The sequence below is a fragment of the Cricetulus griseus genome, chromosome 3 (genome assembly GCF_003668045.3).
Source record: "Cricetulus griseus strain 17A/GY chromosome 3, alternate assembly CriGri-PICRH-1.0, whole genome shotgun sequence".
Lineage (NCBI taxonomy): Eukaryota > Metazoa > Chordata > Mammalia > Rodentia > Cricetidae > Cricetulus > Cricetulus griseus.
In genome coordinates, this window is record NC_048596.1 from 134,845,801 (window position 1) to 134,866,971 (window position 21,171).

At 39.6% G+C, this 21,171-nt stretch overlaps 2 pseudogenes; both read left to right on the forward strand.

The window, feature by feature from the left end:
* The first annotated feature begins 531 nt into the window (after positions 1 to 531).
* LOC100769993 lies at positions 532 to 14,468 on the forward strand (annotated as a pseudogene).
* A 5,581-nt stretch (positions 14,469 to 20,049) lies between these two features.
* LOC100769700 lies at positions 20,050 to 20,520 on the forward strand (annotated as a pseudogene).
* Positions 20,521 to 21,171: the final 651 nt, after the last annotated feature.

A 21,171-nucleotide genomic window follows, 5' to 3' on the forward strand; every position in this document is an offset into this window, starting at 1 on the left:
ACATGAAAGTCAGTGGGAACAAGTTGGCCTCATGATGAGATTTAAAGGCAAAGTTATTTATAAAGGACACAGGACATTGAAAAATCATTTAAAACTGGATGTTAAAATACAGTTGAGGGTGGAGCAACAGCGGTGGTGGCAGTGGTAGCAGGGGATCAGGGGTGGGGGTAGGAAGGCAGGAAGGTGGAGCAGGAGGAGGGGAATGTGTTGGAGCCTCTTGCTCTCTGTGGGAACCCGAACATGGACTCTTGTCCGCTCCCTCCAGTTCTTGCGCTGCCACCTTGTAGTTGTCGCCCGCTGCCTGACCCTAAAAGTGGTGAAGGAGGGAAATGGCCTGGGAGCACCGACCCCAGTAATGGGAAGGTGCAACTGACTGCCAAGGGCTCCCCGAGTCCTAGTGACAAGGCTGCTTGCTGCCCATCTGCCATTCCGGCTCGAATCCGCTCACCTCGCAGCTGCTCTCCCCCTCCCTGACACAACCACACACCTACACACCCCCACACACCTCCACACACAAACAGCCCTGCATTGATGGTAATGTATGAAAGGAAACAGCAGAGACTCATTGATGGCTGTCAGGACCAGAAGGGGACTCTCAGCCTTTCCAGGCACTTAAGTATTGGTCAAAGAGTTACCCCAGGAGTGGTTACCACAGACACGAAAAGATGCGAGACACTGCAGATCTTTCACCACCAAATAAAATGTTGCAGAGTTACAGCACAGGACAAAATAAGGCCAAAAATGTGCATACTCAAAGACTTTGAGAAGGGGAATGTGGGACCAGTTACTCTCCACAAGGAAATTCACACAATTATAGTGTGCTTCATAGTTCAAATTCACAGTCTTTTAATCCAAGCAATAATCCAAGCAAAAATTCAGATGCACCTTATGATTCTGCAGATGACTGGTCTGAGCATATTAGCAATTCTGGAAAAAAATGCTACTACAATTGTCAAACAGAAGTTTCACAGTGGGGGAGGGGCCCCTGACTTTGCTGAGATCACTAGGCTATTTCCGCCCACACAGAGTGCAGAGGTGAGTGGCTTCAGCCCCTGCCTTGGGCCCAACTTCTGCCTGCCCACTCTGGGAAATCGCAGAGTCTGTAGGCAGATTGAATTGGCCCCTGAGAACCAAGCAACCCTTAGTCTGCTGACATCTGTGCCCTAGTCCTGCTCTGGCCCACCTGGAGAGCCAGTGCCTCAGACTCTCCTGCACCCACCTTGAGACCCATCAGAGTACTGGAGCCAATTGCACCCACCTGAAGAGAACACCGGACCCATACACACCAGGAAAGAAGAGACACCACCGGCACCCACTGGAAGAAGAACTGGAAGAAGAGATGGGGAGCGGACAATATAAGAACACATCCAACTACAGGAAAACCAGTATGACATCACCAGAGTCTAGGGACTCTACACCAGCAAGAACTGAACATACCCACATGGATGAAGCAAAAGAGAGCAACCTTAAAAACAACTTCATGCAGATGATAGAGACCCTAAGAGAGGAAATCAGAAAATCCTTCAGAGAAATGGAAGAAAAGACAAATGGATGCAAGACATGAAGGAAAGCCAAGAAAATACAATTAAACAGCTGAAGGAAACCTTCAGGACCTGAAAACTGAAATAGACACAATAAAGAAAACATAATCTGAGGGAATGTTGGAAGTGGAAAAGCTAAGTAAAAAATCAGGAACCACAGATGAAAGCACAACCAACAGAATACAAGATATGGAAGACAGAATCTTAGACCCTGAAGATAAACTAGAGGAAATAAATTCATCAAGCAAAGAAAACCTTAAGTCCAACAAATCCTTAACACAAAATATTCAGAAATATGGGACACTTTGAAAAGATAAAACCTAAGGATAATAGGTATAGAAGACGGTGAAGAAACTGAACTCAAAGGTGAGAAAACATATTCAACAAAATCATAGAAGAAAACTTTCCCAACCTAAAGAAAGACATGCTAATGAAAGTACAAAAACCCAGAGTCATCTAACACTAGCGACCTGCATAAAGGATCAAGTTCGGCAGCAGGATCCAACACACCGAGCACCAAAAGCAGCCCTGCCTCCATCTGCCAGCCCAGGTAGGCCAGGAGCTGTTTCCGGTTCCTGTTCATCACAGCTCAGAGTCATCTGACACCAGCGACCTGTGCACTGGATCCAAGTTCGGAGGCGGTATCCAACACACTCAGGCCTGGTGACAGTTCTGCCTCCAACTGCCAGCCCAGCAGGACCAGGCATGCCTGAACACTGCTGACGCCAGGGTAACAGTGACACCTCCATCCATGAGAAGAAGACCGATATTAGAGTACTGGATATGTTTGCATCTACCAGACGAGAACCTTGGTCCCATACCCACCAGGAGAGGAAGAGACTCGTTCTACACCCACAAGAAGAAAGGAAGAGAAGAAGACAAGGTAAAAGCATATTCAACAACAGAAAACCCAAATGACACCACCAGAGACTAGGAACCATACACCAGCAAGACCTGAACATCATGATGCAGATGAACCAGAAGAGAATGGCCTTAAAAGCATCTTCAGAAAAATGATACAGGACCTCAAAGAGGACATGAGAAAAATCCCTTAAAGAAATGGAAGAAAAAAAAACAAAATATACAAGATATCAACAAATCTCTCAAGGAGAAAGATCGAGACCTAAAAACTGAAATAGAGACAATAAAGAAAGCACAATCTGAGGGAATGCTGGAAATAGAAAAGTTTGGTAAATGATCAGGAACTACAGATGTAAGAATCACCAACAGAATAAATAGATGGAAGAGAAAATCTCAGGAGTAGAAGATACACTATGATAAATAGACCCATCAACCAAAGAAAAACTTAAGACCAACAAATGCCTAACACACAATATCCAGGAAATATGGGATACTGTGAAAAGACCAAACCTAAGAATAATAGGTATAGAAGAAGGTGAAGAAATCCAACTCAAATGCTCAGAAAACATATTCAACAAAATCATAGAAGAAAACTTTCCCAATCTAAACAAAGACACGCCAATGAAAATACAAGAAGCCTAGAGAACACCAAACAGACTGAACCAAAAAAAGGTCTCCTCACCACATAATAATCAAAACACCAAACATACAGAACAAAGAGAAAATATTAAGAGCAGCAAAGGAAAAAAAGAACATAAAAGAGCAGCAAAGGAAAAAGGTCAAGTAACCTATAAAGGCAAACCTATCAGAATCACACCTGACTTTTCTATGGAAACCCTGAAAGCCAGAAGGTCCTGGATAGATATTCTACCTACACAAAGAGACCATGGATGCCAGCCCAGAACACTATAACAAGCAAAGCTTTCAATTATTATAGATGGAGAAAACAAGATATTCCATGACAAAACCAGATTCAAACAATACATATCCACCAGTCCAGGCCTACAGAAAATTCTGGAAGAAAAACTGCAACCCAAGGAAGGTAACTACAACCAGAAAAAATATAGGCAATAGATAAACCCATTTTGCCAACAGCCAAAAGGAAAAGGGGACAGAATCCCACAAATAATCTCGCCACTATTACCAAATCAAAAACAAACAAGAATAAACAATAATCATTGGTCATTAATATCCATCAACATTAATGGTCTTAACTCCCCTATAAAAAGACACAGATTAGCAGAATGGATAAGAAGACAGAATCCTTCCTTCTGCTGCATACAAGAAACACACCTAAAATTCAAAGACAGATGGTAACTAAGAATTAAAGGTTGTGGAAAGATCTTCCAATCAAATGGACCCAAGAAACAAGTAGGTGTAGCAATCCTATTATCCAACAATTGGACTTTAAACTAAAATCAGTCAAATGAGATGAAGAAGGTCACTTCACCTCATCACAGGAGAAACCCATCAGGAGAAAGTCTCAATTCTGAACATTTATGCCCCAAATACAAAGGCATCCACATTTGTAAAAGAAAAAGTACTAAAATTCAAATCATACATAAACCACACACACTGATGGTGGGAGATTTCAACACCCCACAGGAACACCAGACAGAAACTTAACAAAGAAACAAAAGGACTAATAGAAGTTATGGCAGCATTGGAATTAACAGATACCTATAGAACATTCCACCCAAACACAAAACAATGTACCTTCTTCTCAGTGCCACATGGAACCTTCTCTAAAATCGACCACGTAGTTGGCAACATAGCAAACCTCAACAGGTACAAAAAAAAATAGAAATAACCCCCTTGTCTTATCAGACCACCATGCTTAAAAATTAGAATTCAACAACAACACAAACTACAGAAAACCTACAAACTCATGGAAATTAAGTAATGCCCAAATGCACAATTCATGGGTCCAGGAAGAAACAAAAAAAGAAATTGAAGATTTCCAACAATTCAATGAGAATGTGGACACAACACATTTAAACCGATGGGATACTTTGAAAACAGTGCTAAGAGGAAAGTTCATAGGGCTAAGTGCCCACATGATGAAACAGGAGAATAATCACACTAGAGAATTAACAGCACAACTGAAAGCTTTAGAAAACAAAGAAGCCAATACACCCTGGAGGAACAGGGCTGAAATCAATAAAATGGAAACTAGGAGAACAATATAAAGAATCAATATAACAAAAAGTTGGTTCTTCGAGAAAATCAACAAGATAGACAAACCTTTATCCAAACTTTCCAAACAAAACAGAGTGAACATGCAAATTAATAAAATCAGGAATGAAAAGGGGGCATAAGAACAGACACAGAGGAAATCCAGAGAATCCTCAGGTCATACTTTGAAAACCAATATTCCACAATATTTGAAAATCTAAAGGAAATTGACAATTTTCTGGAGATTTCACTTACCAAAATTAAATCAAGAACAGATAAACAATTTAAATAGACCTATAATCCCTAATGAAATTGAAGCAGTCATTAGAAGTCTTCCAACCAAAAAAAAAGCCCAGGGCCAGATGGCTTCAGTGCAGAATTCTACCAGAAATTCAAAGTACAGCTAACACCAATTCTCCTCAAAGTATTCCACACAATAGAAGAAGAAGAGTGATTACTGAACTCTTTCATGAGGCGTCAATAACCTTGATACCCAAGCCACACAAGGACACAAATAAGAAAGAGAACTACAGAACAATATCCCTCATGAACTTTGATGCAAAAATTCTCAATAAAATATTGGCAAATCGAATCCAAGGACACATCAGAGAAATCCTATATCCCGATCAAGTAGCTTCATCCCACGGATGCAAGGATGGTTCAACATATGAAAATCCATCAATGTAATCCACCATATAAACAGACTGAGGGAAAAATCACATGATTATCTCACTAGATATCAAAAAAGTGTTTGTCAAAATCCAACACCCCTTAATGATAAAGGTCTTGGAGAAATCAGGGATAATAGGAACATACCTCAACAGAATAAAAGCAATATACACCAATATACAAGCTGACAGACAACATCAAATTAAATGGAGAGAAACTCAATGCAATTCCTCTAAAATCAGGAACAAGACAAGGCTGTCCACTCTCTCCATACCACTTCAATATTGTCCTTGAAGTTCTAGCTATAGCAATAAGACAACAAAAGGAGATAAAGGGAATCCAATTCGGAAAGGAAGAAGTCAAATTCTCACTATTTGCAGATGATATGATAGTCTACATAAGTGACCTGAAAAACTCTACCAGAAAACTCCTACAGATGATAAACACCTTCAGCAAAGTGGCAGGATACAAGATTAACTCAAAAAAATCTGTAGCCCTACTATATATGGATGACACATTGGTGGACAAAGAAACCAGAGAAACATCACCCTTTACAATTGCCACAAACAACATAAAATACCTTGGAGTAATACTAACCAAAAAACTGAAAGACATGTACCATAAGAATTTTGAGTCTCTAAAGAAAGAAATTAAAGAAGATACCCAAAATGGAAAGATTATTTTATTAGAAGATAAAGTGGGAAATACCCTTGAATTAATGATACAGGAGACCACTTCCTGATCATAACACCAGTAGCACAGACACTGGGATCCACAATTAATACATGGCACCTCCTGTAACTGAGAAGCTTCTGTAAGGCAAAGGACACAGTCAGCAAGACATAACAGCAGCCTACAGACTGGGAAAAGATATTCACCAAACCCACATCTGAGAGAGTGCTGATCTCCAAAATATACAAAGAACTCAAGAAGCTATTCTCGAAAACACCAAAAATCCAATTAAAAAATGGGGTACAGAACTAAATAGACCACTCTCAATAGAGGAATCTAAAATGGCTGAAAGACATATAAGAAAGTGTTCAACATCCTTAGCCATCAGGGAAATGCAAATCAAAACGACTCTGAGATAGCATCTTACACCTGTCAGAATGGCTAAAATCAAAAACACCAATGACAGTTCATGCTGGAGAGGATGCAGAGAAAGAGGAACACTCCTTCACTGCTGGTGGGAGTGCCAACTTGTACAACCACTTTGGAAATCAGTATGGTGACTCCTCAAGAAAATGGGAATGAGTCTACCACAAGATCCAGAAATTCCACTTAAGCATATATCCAAAAGAAGCACATTTATATAACAAGGACATCTGTTCAACCATGATCATAGCAGCATTATTTGTGATAACCACAAACTGGAAGCAGCCTAGATGCCCCTCAACCTAAGAATGGATAGAGGAAATGTGGTACATTTACACAATGGAGTAATACTCAGCAGAAAAAAACAATGGAATCTTGAAATTTGCAGGAAAATGGATGGAACTAGAAGAAACCATTCTGAGCGAGGTAACCCAATCACAAAAAGACAAACATGATATGTACTCACTCATATGTGGATTTTAGACATAGAGTAAGGGATTACCATCCTACACTCCACACTGCCAGAGAAACTAGTAAACAAGGAAGACCTTAAAGTGACAAACTTCATCCCCTGGAGAAGGGGAAAGGATCACCACCCCCTGAGCAAATTGAGAACATGGGAAGAGGGGGTGGAGGGAGCTACAAGAATGAGAAGGTAAGAATAGGGAGGGTGCAGAGTTCATGAGGAAGCAGAAAGGTTGAGTCAGGTGTAGAGTAGAAGAAAGGATATGTGATAGGCTGGATTTTAGTTAGGATGTGGTAGGGGAGGAAGGGGGGAGAAGGGAACTGGGATTGTCATGTAATTCAATCTTGTTTATAATTCAAATATATAAAAATTTTAAAAAGTGATTGGTTATACCAATAAAAAATAGAAAGTAAAAGAAGCCTACAGAACACCAAATAGAGTGGACCATAAAAGAAAGTCCCCTCAACACATAATAATTAAACAGCAAACGTACAGAATAAAGAAAGAATATTAAGAGCAGCAAAGGAAAAAAGCCAAGTAACATATAAAGGCAAACCTATCAGAATTACACCAGACTTCTCCATGGAAACTCTGAAAGCCAGAAGGACATGAATAGATATTCTATCAACTCTAAGAGAACATGGATGCCAGCTCAGACTACTATACCCAGCAATGCTTTCAATCAATATAAATGGAGAAAACAGATATTCCATGAAAAAACAGATTTAAACAATTTCTAACCACTAATCCAGCCCTACAGAAAGTACTGGAAGGAAAACTCCAACTTAAGGAAATTAACTACACTCACAAAAACACAGGCAATAGATAATACCACTTTACAAAAACTCAAAAGAAAAACAGGGCAAATCCACATAAAATATCACCACCAACAACACAACAAATACAAACAAGAATAAACACTCAATGGTCCTTAATTTCCCTCAGTATTAATGGTCTTAACTAACCTATACAAAGACACAAGCTAACAGAATGGATACAAAGACAGAATAAGTCCTGCTGCATACAAGAAACACACCTCGAATTCAAACACAGACATTACCTCAGAGTAAAGGGTTGGGATAAGATATTACAATCAAATGGACACATGAAACAAGCTGGGGTAGCTATCCTAGTATCTAAAAATTTAGACTTCAAACTAAAATTAGTCAAAAGAGTTGAAGAAGTTCATTTCATATTCATCACAAGAAAAATCCATCAGGAAGAAGTCTCAATTCTAAACATGTATACCCCAAATACAAAGGCACCAACATTTGTAAAAGAAACATTATTAAAACTCAAATCACAAATAAGACCTCACACAGTTATAGTGGGAGACATCAACACCCAACTCTCACCACTGGACAGGACCACCAGACAGAAACTTAACAAAGAGACAAAGGAACTAATAGAAGTTATGACCCAATTGGGATTAATAGACATCTATAGAACTTTCCATCAAAACACAGAAGAATATAACTTCTTTTCAGCATCACATGTACCCTCAACATGTTGTACTCCAAAACATAGCAAACCTCAACAGGGACGAAATAATTGGAATAACCCCCTGTGTCTTATTAGACCACTATGTTTTAAAAATAGAATTCAAAACCAACACAAATTGCAGAAAATCTACCAACTCATGGAAATGAACAACACAAAATTGCACAATTCCTGGGTCAAGGAAGAAATAAGAAAGAAATTAAAGACTTCCTAGAAATGAATGAAAATTAAGACACAACACACCCAAACTTATGGGACACTTTGAAAGAGGTACTAAGACAAAATCTCATAGATCTAAGTGATCTCATGTAGAAACTAGAGAATAGTCACACCAGAGAGTTGACATCACAGCTGAAAGCCCTAGAACAAATGGAAGCAAATTCATTCCCCCCCCCAGTAGACACCAGGAAATAAACTGAGGGCAGAAATCAATGAAGTAAAAACAAAGAAAACAATCCAAAGAATCAATGTAACAAAGAGTTTGTTCTTTGAGAAAATCAACAACATAGAAAAATCTTTATCCAAACTAATCAAAAGGCCTAGAGAGAACATCCAAATTAACAAAAATCAGAAATGAAAAGGGGGACATAACAACAGACCCTGAGGAAATCCAGAGAATCTTCAGGTCATACTTTGAAAACCTGTACTCCACAAATTTTGGAAATTTAAAGGAAATGGATAATTTTCTGGATGGATATCACTCACTTAAATTGAATTAAGAACAGATAAGTAACATAAACAAACCTATAACCTCTAAGGGCATAGAAGTAGTCATCAAAGTCTCCCAACGAAAAAAAAAAAAAAAGGCCCAGGGCCAGATGGCTTCAGTGCAAAAATCTACCAGAAATTCAAAGATGAGCTAATACCAATACTCCTCAAATTATTCCACACGACAGAAGCTGAAGGTTCATTGCCAAACTGTTTTTATGAGGCCACAATTACCTTGGTACACAAGCCACACAAAGACACAACTAAGAAAGAGAACTATAGATGAATATACCTCATGAACATAGATGCAAAAATACTAAGTAAGATAATGGCAAACCAAATCCAAGAACATATCAGAAAAATCATCCACCAACTACGCTTCATCCCAGGGATGCAGGGTTGGTTCACCATTTGAAAATCTATCAATGTAATCCACCATATAAACCAACTGAAGAAGAAATAACACATGATCATCTCACTAGATGCTGAAAAAGCCTTTGACAAAATCCAACATCCCTTCATGATAATCATCCTGGAGAGATCAGGAATAATAGGAACATACCTGAACATAATAAAACCATATAAAGTAAGCCAACAGCCAACATCAAGCTAAATGGAGAGAAACTCAAAACTATTCCTCTAAAATCTGATGCTCTACCGACTGAGCTATCCGGGTTCACTAACAAGACAAGGCTGTCCACTTTCTCCATATCGCTTCAATATTGTCCTTGAAGTTCTAGCTAAAGCAATAAGACAACAAAAAGAGATTCAAGGGGATACAAATCAGATGATATGATAGTCTATATAAGTGAACCGAAAAGCTCTTCCAGGGAACTCCCACAGCTGATAAAAACCTTCAGCAAAGTGGCAGGATACAAGATTAACTAAAAAATCAGTAGCCCTACTACATATGGATGATAAATGTGCTGAGAAAGAAATCAGAGAAACATCACCCATCACCCTTTACAATTGCCACAAACAACATAAAATACCTTGGGGAAATGCTAACCAAAAAATGAAAGACCTGTATCATAAGAATTTTGAGTCTTTATTGAAAGAAATTAAAGAAGATACCCGAAAATGGAAGGATCTCCCATGTTCTTGGATGGGTAGGATCAACATAGTAAAAATGGCAACCTTGCCAAAAGCAATCTACAGATTTAATGCAATCCCCATCAAAATCCCAGCACAATTCTTCACAGAACTTGAAAAAACAATTCTCAACTTTACATGGAAAAACAAAAGACCCAGGATAGCCTAAAGACCCTGTACAATAAAAGATCTTCTGAAGGCATCACCATCCCTGATTTCAAGCTCTATTATAGAGCTATAGTCCTGAAAACAGCTTGGTATTGGCTCAAAAATAAACAGGTAGACCAATGGAATTCAGTTGAAAACCCTGATATTAACCCTCATACCTATGAACGCCTGATTTTTGACAATGAAGCCAAAGCTACACAGTGGAATAAAGGAAGCATCTTGAACAAATGGTGTTGGCACAACTGGCATGTAGAAGCCTGCAGATAGATCCATGTCTATCACCATGCATAAAACTTAAGTCCAGATTGACCAAAGACCTTAATATAAACCCAGCCACACTGAACTTATTAGAAGAGAAAATAGAAAATACCCTTGAATTCATTGGTACAGGAGACCGATTCCTGAACATAACACCAGTAGCACAGACACTGAGATCAACAAATGATAAATGGGACCGCCTGAAACTGAGAAACTTCTGTAAGACAAAGGACACTGTCAACAAGGCAAAATGACAGCCCATTGATTGGGAAAAGATATTCACCAACCCCATATCCGACAGAGGGCTGATTTCCAAAATTTACAAATAACTCAAGAAACTAGTCTCCAAAACACCAAATAATCCAATTAAAATGTGGGGTATAGAACTAAAGATAGTATTCTCAATAGAGGAATCTAAAATGGCCTAAATTCACATAAGAAAGTGTTCAACATCTTTAGCCTTCAGGGAAATGCAAATCAAAACAACTCTGAGATACCATCTTACTCCTGTCAGAATGGATAAAATAAAAAATACCAATGACAGTTTATGCTGGAGAGAATGTGGAGAAAAGGGAACACTCCTCCACTGCTGATGGGACTGCCAACTCATATAGCCACTTTGGAAATCTGTATGGTGATTCCTCAGGAAAATGGGAATCAGTCTACCACAGAATCCAGCAATTCCACTCTTAGGCATATACCCAAAAGAAGCACATTCCTACAACAAGGGTATCTGTTCAATGATGTTCATAGCAGCACTGTTTGTAATAGCCAGAACCTGGCAACAACCTAGATGCCCCTCAACTTAAGAATGGATAGAGAAAATGTGGTACATTTACAAAATGGAGTACTACTCATCAGAAAAGTAAAGGATTGCCAGCCTGCATCTCAGGCTGCCAGAGAGGCTGGTAAACTAGGAGGACCCTAAGAGAGACATACATCATCCCTTGGAGAAGGGGAAAGGGACAAGTCTCCTGGGCAAATTGGAAGCATGGGAGGAGAGGAGAGGGAACTAGGAGAATGAGAAAGGGAGAAGAGGAGGGTTGAGGAAGACATGATGGGACAGGGAGGTTGAGTTGGGGAAAGAACAGAAGAGAGCAAGATAAGAGATACAATAGACAGAGACATTACAAGTTCAAAGAGAAATCAGGCACTAGGGAAATGTCTGGATAGTTACAAAGATGACACCAACTAACAATCTAAGCAACAGAGGAGAGACTACCTTAAATGCCCTCCCCTGATAATGAGATTGATGACTAATTCCTGTATTATCATATAGCCTTCCTCCAGCAGCTAACCTTGAACTGAACTGAAATTCAGATGCAGAGGAGGACTGATGAGCAAAGGGGTCCATACCAAGCTGGTGAAACCCACAGAAACAGCTGACCTGAACAAGGGAAAACTCTTGGTCCCCAGACTGATAGCTGGGAAACCAGCATGGGACTGATCCAGACCCCCTGAATGTGGGTCTCAGTGAGGAGACCTTGGAAATCAATGGGGCCTCTTGTAGTGTATCAGTACTTATCCCAAGCATAGAAATGGTCTTTAGGAGCCCAACCCACATGGAGGGATACTCCCTGAGCCTAGACACAAGGAGGTTGGCCCAGGTCCTATCAAAGAACATGACAGACATTGAAGACCTCATATGGAAGGCCTCACCCTCCCTGGGGAGCAGACAGGGTATGGTAGGACATTAGTTGGGGGGGGCAGGGGAGGAGGGGTGGTAGAGGGACCTGGGATTGACATGTAAAATAATTTTCTAATACAAAAAGGAAAAAAAAGTTTCACAGTGTAAAAAACCCAAAGAGTGTCTTGAAAGAGAACAGAGACAAAAAGAAGCAAATAAGTTGGCAGCTAATAGTTTCCCAAAAGATGGGGATTATAAAAGAGAGGTCATGCAAGCAACAGCCACTAGTCAGTTCACCAGTGGGATGGAAGACAAGCATTCCAGCGAGACCAGTAGTTTGCTCCCACAGAATATTTTGTCTCAAACAAGTAGACACAATGGCAAAGATTACAGACTGCCAAGAGCAGAGACTGACAGTAGCTCTACGCCAGTTCAGCACCCCATCAAACCAATGGATCATCCAAACGCTACCCCAAGCACTGTTCCTTCCAGTCCACTTATGCTGCAATCTGATCACCAGCCAAAGAAAACATCTGATGCAAATGAGCACCTATTTTGTCAAACTGCCTACACCCACAGCTTCTGTCCCTGCACAGAAAACAGACAGAAGAGTCTGCTCCAGGAGACAAATCAGTATCACATTCTTGCACAACTCCTTCCACATCTTCAGCCTCTGATGTGAAACCCACAACTCCACCTCCAACATATGCTTCAACAATACCTGTTTCTCCCGTTCCACAATCACCAATACCTCCATTACTTCAGGACCCAAGTCTTCTTAGACAGTTGCTTCCTGTTTTACAGGCCACACTACAGCTTGATAATTCTAATATCCAAAATAAATGATGTTCTTACTGCAGCCGTAATAAGGCTTCCCTGCAGTCTATCATCCACACTTTTCTTACTGCTGGACCATCTACTTTCAACATCACCTCTCTGATTTCTCAAGCTGCCCTGCTCTCTACACAAGCCCAGACATCTAATCAGTCTCTAACTTCTGATGCTTCCTCCCCAAGATCCTACGTGTCTCCAAGAATAAGCACATCTCAAACTAACACAGTCCCTATCAAACCTTTGATGAAACTCCACCTGTTTCATCATAGGTTAGTACTCCAGTAGTTAAGCAAGGACCAGTGTCACAATCGGCCACACCACAACCTATAACTGCTGACAATCAGCAGGGTCACCAGCCTGTCTCTCCTCAGTCTTCAGTGCTTAAACATCCAGAGAAGTCCATCACCTGGTACAAATCATACTTCCAGTACTAATGCATCAAATGCAACAGTTGTACCACAGACTACATCTGCTTGGCATAAGAGTTCATTAAAACCTATGGTAGCAGCACACTTCAATGATAATCTCATAAAAAACATGTTCAAAGGTGGCCTGCAGACCATGAAGAGAAACAGGCATCAAGATTGCATGAAGAAGCTCATAATATGGGGAGTGTTCACATGTCAGCCTCCATAATCAGTCCTGCTCCTACTACTGGACAGTGGACACATTCTGCCTGAAAGGTCTGTATTGTAGCATGCAGGGTCCAGAGCTAGGTAACACCACTGATGTCTTTTCTATCCTAGAAACCCACATAGCACATCCCAGCACTAGAAAAGCTAGCCAGCAGGGAGAGAACTTCCTGTTCAGTTCAAGATTGATGTCTCTTTGTCCTGTAACCAAAGTATGTGGTATCTTCAGTAATGGGCCCTTGTCAGATGATTACAGTGGGAAGCCAAAAACAGTGTCAATTGTCTGTAGTTTTGGGTGCCTCTGGAGTCTTCTGGCCATTAACTCAGGGAAGCATCCCATGCTTGGCACTGAGATTTTCATTTAATAATTCATATCTTCTGCTGATGGGGGATGTCCTTGTGTGTATATGTTCATCTTATTGGTTGATAAATCAATACATCAAAGCACTGTTGGCCAATGAGGAAGCAAGTTAGGTTGGACTAGGAGAGAAGGAGAATTCTGGGAAATGTGGGAAAGAGAAAGAGTCACCATGTGATCCCAGGAAGATAGGACACTAAGGCCGGTGTCCTCGGTAAGATAAGTCCTTATAAAATATATATACATTAGTAGTTATGGTTGATAATTAAGACTAAGCTAGCAAATGAGAAATCCTAGTCATTGGCCAGCAGCATTGCAACTAAAAAAAAAAGAAAAAAAGAAATATGTACTGAATTTAAAAAATTGAGATCTTTATTTTGAGTATGTGAAATTCAAGCAACTTTGTGAGAACAAAGGATACTATTTTTTAGAATAAATCAAGGATGTAGAAAAACTAAAATATCAGAATTCCTTCATGGTTTGAAGATGTGAATAATTGCACATGGTGTCTACAGGAACTCTAAATCTGTTGCCCAGTCATAACATTTTGAGCTGCATTTAAGTAGACTGTAACCATTAAGCTGAGCAAATGAAATGACAAGGGAATGGGGTGGGGAGGGGGACTGTGAGAGTCAATTCAGGGGAAAGACACAAGATTGACTTGTAAAACCCTTGAAATGTAGATTTCCTGGAGATGTATCTTCACCTTGTAAATATGTTTTGTAGAGTGAAGCCATGGAAAGCCATGTGTAACAAAGCTTAGTCATCCAAAATTAATCAATGCTGAGGTGGCTAAATATCTAACCTTTTACATGGAAACCGTCCTGCAAAATTAGCTTTTTAAAAAAAGAAAATAATTGGGGGTTAATTTATCATTCACAAATCTCACATTTTCAAAACTTCAGTGCAAGCACCAGTTGATCTGTGTCTTAAGGATACAATTCTGAGCAGTGTGTAAATATCATGAGACAACTGTTACATACCTGCACCTGATCAAGAGCAGTGCTGCTCCATTTGTTTGGCAAAGAGATGTTTTCATTTCCTGTATGTTCCATTCCCTCTGAAGTCTTTGGCCTGATTTTATCCATTTTTAAGGTGTCCTTTTTTAGGGAACTGTTACTTTGGCACTTTTTTTGTATAACCTCCTCATTCCTGTGTACAGTAGCTGGAAGTTGCAGTCGTTGAGCATAACCCACATGTTTGTATAAATTATTGAAATAATTTGCACCCTGATGGGACTGTGGGTTGGCCCTGGACACATGGGGAAGGGCCCAGGACCAGCACAGGAAGATTTGGTGGACTTTGCAGAGCCCCTGTTGAGGGCCCTACCCTGCCTGGGGAGTTTTGGGTAGATGGAGTGGGGGTAGGCTGGGGGTGGGGGAGGAGGGATGGGGGTGAGGGGAGGGAGAGGGAGAAGGGACTTACATGTGAAACAAGCTTGTTCCCTAACTAGAACTAATAAATAATTTTTTTTTAAAAAAGAAAAAAAGTATTGCTGGGCAAGTGTGCTCAAAGTATACTAACTGCTCAAACATGAGGAAGTGGCCCAATTAACATGGTTGTGAGAGGGGAAGAGGAAGCAAAGCTAGTCAGGTGTGACTTGTATCTGGTGCAATAAATATGTTTAAACAAATAAACTTTGTTACTTTCTTTTCCTTCTGTCAGTGCATATTAGAATTTGAACAACATGGGGATTCTTTATCAAAACTTCTTGTTGAATATTTATACCATATTATAGTAATTCCTTTAAAGAGAGATTTTGTTTAAAGCATATTAATAAATTGTGCAAAAGATATTTACTGAATGTGAAATTCAATAAGAATGAAGAAGTCACTTCCAAGTGGTGTCATTTGTGCAACCTGGTTTACCTGTCTTGCTCTTATGACACTTCATTTTGAAGGATGTCTATGTTGTAGTTAACTGTTCAAGTCTGGTGCTGACTGATTTTTCTTAGCCATCACAAAATACTATGTGTAAATGGAGTTTCCTGATGTTATACAGAAATGGTGGGAAAACTCAGCTTTGTATGTTGTTTCCCAAAGTATATTAAAATAAAAAAGAAACTATTGCTATTAAGAATATACAATTGAAAGTAATTTTAAATTATGTTGCCTTTTGTTCTTAATTGTAAGAAATGACAAATATCCGTGTTTGTATTGAAATTTACTTTAGCCACAGTGAAGTCTTATAGATATAACATAACAGGAATGTGGCATCACAGAGGGTGGAATAGAGAATGTACAAAAGACTGAAAGGAACTGAATGAAATGTATCTGCAACATGACACAGCTGCTCCCTTAAATGTGTATCTTTTCCCATGTCATATACATCCTTTCCATTTTGAGTGTGCAATGATACAGTCATAGACAGCAGTACCACGTCTAGGCTTAGGTTTTATTTTTGCTGGACCTCCGTTTACTATATTTGCCTAAGGCAGAGAACTAGCTGCTTCTCAGGACTTTGAGCCTATACTTTCAGGAATGGGCACCTTCCTGGGATGCCTATTAAAAGGCAGGGGAGCATCATTGAACATTGTAGAGGAACGAACAAGAAGTGGTATCGTGGTATCCTCTAGAAGGAAGACATTTAAAGAATATAGAGGGAAACAGATGCAAAAGTACGGAGCCCTGCTTTTCCAAAAGTCTCTGCCATCAGTCAAGCATGTGCACAGCTTTTAAGTACTTGCAAGTTTTTGAATATGTCTGAGCTCATTAGAAAGCATAACGGAGTTACTTTTGCTTTATAATATTTAAACATCCTGAAAAGAGAAACAACAACATATACAATTGTTTGTTCACTTGTGAATTTAAATGTGTGGATTTTAAGAGTATTGTATGACCATGATAGCTATTGTTGGATGAATGGATGTTGTTATTTCCTTAAGATGGCTATGTTTCAAGTTGAAAATGAGAGTGCCATGTATAAGTCAGATTAGTGTTTTATGAATAGAGTGTAGAATGAGGACATTCTATCATTCTGCTCTATTTGAAGCTATCATTTTTGTTTAAATGGTGAAAAGTTATGGGTGCAACTAATTGTAGTTTAGGTGCAATCATCAGGACAGACAATTTTTCCTTTTCTAATTTAAATTAGAAACAAGCTTCTTTTACATTACATGTAATCTTAATTCCCTCTCCCTCCCCTCATCCTCTGCCACCCCCTCCCCTTATCCCAACCCTTTTCTGCTACCCAGGGAGGGTGAGGCCTTCCATGGGGGAATCTTCAAAGTCTGTCATATCATTTGGAGCTGGGCCCAGACTCTCCCCAGTGTGTCTAGGCTGAGAGAGTATCCCTCTATGTGGAAAGGGCTCCCAAAGTTCATTTGTGTACTAGGGGTAAATACTGATGCACTACCAGTGGCCCCACAGACTGTCCAGACCTCCAAACTGACTTCCTCCTTCAGGGGATCTGGAACAGTCCTATGCTGGTTTTCCAGCTATCAGTCTGGGTTCCATGAGCAATCCCTTGTTCAAGTCAGCTATTTCTGTGGGTTTTTCCAGCCTTGTCTTGACCTCTTTGCTCATCACTCCTTCCTCTCTGCAACATCTAAACAGTGTTTAGCTGTGGGTGTTTGTATCTGCTTCCAGCAGCTACTGGATGAGGGCACTAGGACGGCATATAAGGTAGTCATCAATCTCTTTATTGGAGAAGGTCTTTTAAGGTAGTCTCTCGACTATTGCTTAGATTGTTAGTTTGGGTCAACCTTGTAGATCTCTGGACATTTCCCTAGTGCCAGAATTCTATTTAAACCTATAAAGGCTCCCTAATTTTGGTATCTCTTTTCTTTCTTTCCTTTATTCTTCCCCTGATTAGATCTTCCTGTTACCTCATGTCCTCCTCTCCCCTCCACTTCTCCCCTTCTCTATCTTCTAACTCCTTCTCCACTCCCCCCACAATTCTATTTGCTTAGGCGATCTTGTACCTTTCCCCTTCTCCAGGGGACTATGCATGTCTCTCTTGGGGGTGCTCCTTGTTTCCTGACATGTTAGCTTCTTTACCAAGATTTGCTTTGAATTGCTGGAAGTCATTGTTGTACATTATGAAATGTAAATGACATGTCAATTATAGATGAATTAAAATGTGAGAAAAATAAAACATCAAGCTCATTGCTGTGTCAAATCTACAATCCATGTTACTTGGTCACTGAGGCAGCAGGAACGTAAATTCAAAACAAAACATGTCTCAAGTTTTGAAGATATTATCATAGACTCAAAAATACATACACCTTAATATATTTATAATAATATAAAAGAAATACATTGACAAAATGCATTTATTATAGTATTAACATTAATAACATAAATATCAAAATATGTTCGGATGTTGTTCAGGAATATTTTCTAAACAGTTGCAAAGTGTTGCAATTGATGCATCCTAATTTGACAGAATTATTCCTTTTGACACCCATTTATGGACAAGTAACCATAACTCAGAAAGTCTGAGAAGTATTTAGTTGATAATGGAGTCTAGAGCAGGATGAAAACTCAATAGAAATTCAGCCAAGTAGTCATGTTCTTTCTGTTCCAACAGGCTACTCTTGACTACGTACATAGCTCAGTGATAGAGCACATATATAGGCTGCAACAGCTATGGGTTTTATTCACACTGTCATAAAAGTTCTGTGTAGTAAATCTTTCTAATATAGCAAATTATAAGAACAAAAATTATAATTATAGAATGAAGTTCAATATTTATTTATGGGTCAGTAGAGTTAAATGTTACACACTATTTCTAAATACATGAGTGATTCTGTATTTGACATAGTACCCCACAATTTTCATGAAAAATGCTTTTCATTCCCATAGAACTGCACTCCACTTTGTGTGTTTCTATGGACATCTGCATCTGGTTTATTTCCTGTTATTCACTGATGGTTAAATAAATGCCCTTAATAAGAAGAAATCCTCACCAATAATGAAGGTATTTCAAAGATTCAATTTCAGTAAGTAAGCTGGCCTATGCAGTTAGGATGAAAGTAAATTTAATATCACTTAAATATAGATCACAGTGAAAGCTTGGGGAAGCTCATGTTGAATTCTTTGATCAACCATGTTTTCTTTGTCACAATATACACAAGCTATATACAGAGCAGAGAGACAAAGATTGTCTCTGTCCTGCTTGATCAGGGAGCTGATACCAACATTAAAATTTCCAATGGAGGATCAGGAATACACAGGCATACCTGTTATCAGCAGACTTCTTGAATTTGAGGGAGATATTGAAGATAAAACAAAGGTAAAGATTTTGCAAATCAAATTCTCAAATATTTGGAAAGTATGTGCTTTAACAGTGTCGTGTATAAGGCCAATTTTCCATGTTTAGAAGTTCAAGTATTCCTTGAAATTTCTATATGTTCTATGAAGTTAGATATTGTAAAAAAGAAACCATACTTACTCATTTGCAATATATAATACATTTTATTTAGCAGCAACACCATGGATAGCATGATAACATGCTACCTTATATACCTTGAATTGCTTTTAATTGTTGGCAATCATTTTTGCATGATATGAATTGTAAATCACATTTCAATTTCTGATGAATAAAAATGTGAGAAAAACAGAATCTCAAGCTCAGTGCTGTGTCATATCTACAATCCAATTTACCTGGAGACTGAGTCAGTAGGAGCATAAATTCAAATCAGAACATATCCCAAGTTTTACAGAGATTATCTTAGACTCTAAAATACATAATCCTTAACATATTTACATAGTAGATGCAATAGAACTAATATCTACTTGAAATGCATTAATTACAGTGTTAACATTGATAACATAAATATCTAAAAGGTGTTCAACAGTTGTTAAAGAATATTTTCTGAATAGTTGCAAAGGTTCTAATTGATGCATCATAATTTGATAGAAGTATACATTTTAACACCCATTTTATGGACAAGACATCACAACACAGAAAGTTTGAGAAGTAGTTGCTTGATAGGGTCAGATGCAAATTGAAAAGGAATTCAACACAATAGTCATATTCTTTCCGTTCAATAAGGTTGCTCTTGATAGAGTGCATATCTAGGCTGTAAAAGATGTCAATTTGATAACTTGGATCAGGCAGCTATGGGGAAAATCGCACTACAGCTCAAAGCCACGCTGGAGAACGTCACCAACCTTCGGCCACTGGGAGAGGACTTCCTGAAGATGAAATGTGGCAACTGTGGTGAGATTTCAGAGAAGTGGCAATATATCGGGCTGATGGACAGTGTGGCACTGAAAGGAGGCCGTGGCAGTGCCTCCATGGTCCAAAGTGCAAAGTGTGTGCACGGGAAAACTCCATTGAAATTTTGAGCAGCACCATCAAGTCTTACAATGCTGAAGACAATGAGAAATTCAAGACAATTGTAAGAGTTTCCCTGAGTGTTGGGGTCTTGAACCAGTTGACTTCCAGCCTCAGGCTGGGTTTGCTGCCGAAGGTGTGGAGTCAGGGACAGTCTTCAGTGATATTAATCTGCAAGAAAAGGACTGGACAGACTGTGACGAGTGGAGTCTGTGGGGATCTTCGAGGTGACCCATCAATTTTTAAAGTGCTGAGATGTCTTCCTGCAAACTTTCCCGTAAGAACCAAGAGGAGAAACAGTGCCCTGAGCAGCAAACCCCATGGAAGCTTCTCATCTCTCTCTTATCACCTGTACCAAGCCCTCACAGTCTGATGCTGAGGTTTGTCACGGTTCCAAGTCCCAACAATAAAGGCCCTGTTGGAGTGCAAAGTTAGTATGTGCAATACTCCTTCCACAAATAACAGCGGACTCTGGAGGTCTTTGCTTTCTAATTTCTACTCTGCACCTGATCCAATTTGCAAACTATACAGGAGCCCACAGCTTATGAAGGCTATCCAGCTCTTGGGAAATAGGCAGGTCAACCTACAGTATCAAGGGCATGAAGGCCAGTGGCACCAAGGGCAGAGAAGCCTCTGGAATGATGCTGTAAGCCCAGCAGCTCCAAACTAAAACACTCCCTGCTTACCATGGTTCTCCAGTAAGCCCAGGCATCCTTTAGCTTCCTACTTCACCCCAGACCTCACTCAAGACCAACAGATCACTCCTGGCACACATTCTTCCCACTACACATTCCTGGCTGGTGGCCAGTCTCTTTTCATTTGCTGTGGTAGAGTACTCCCTGTCAGAGGCAACATGGAAGTTCTTCCTCATGTGGAATCAGCCTCTGTGACCCCTGAAGCACCTC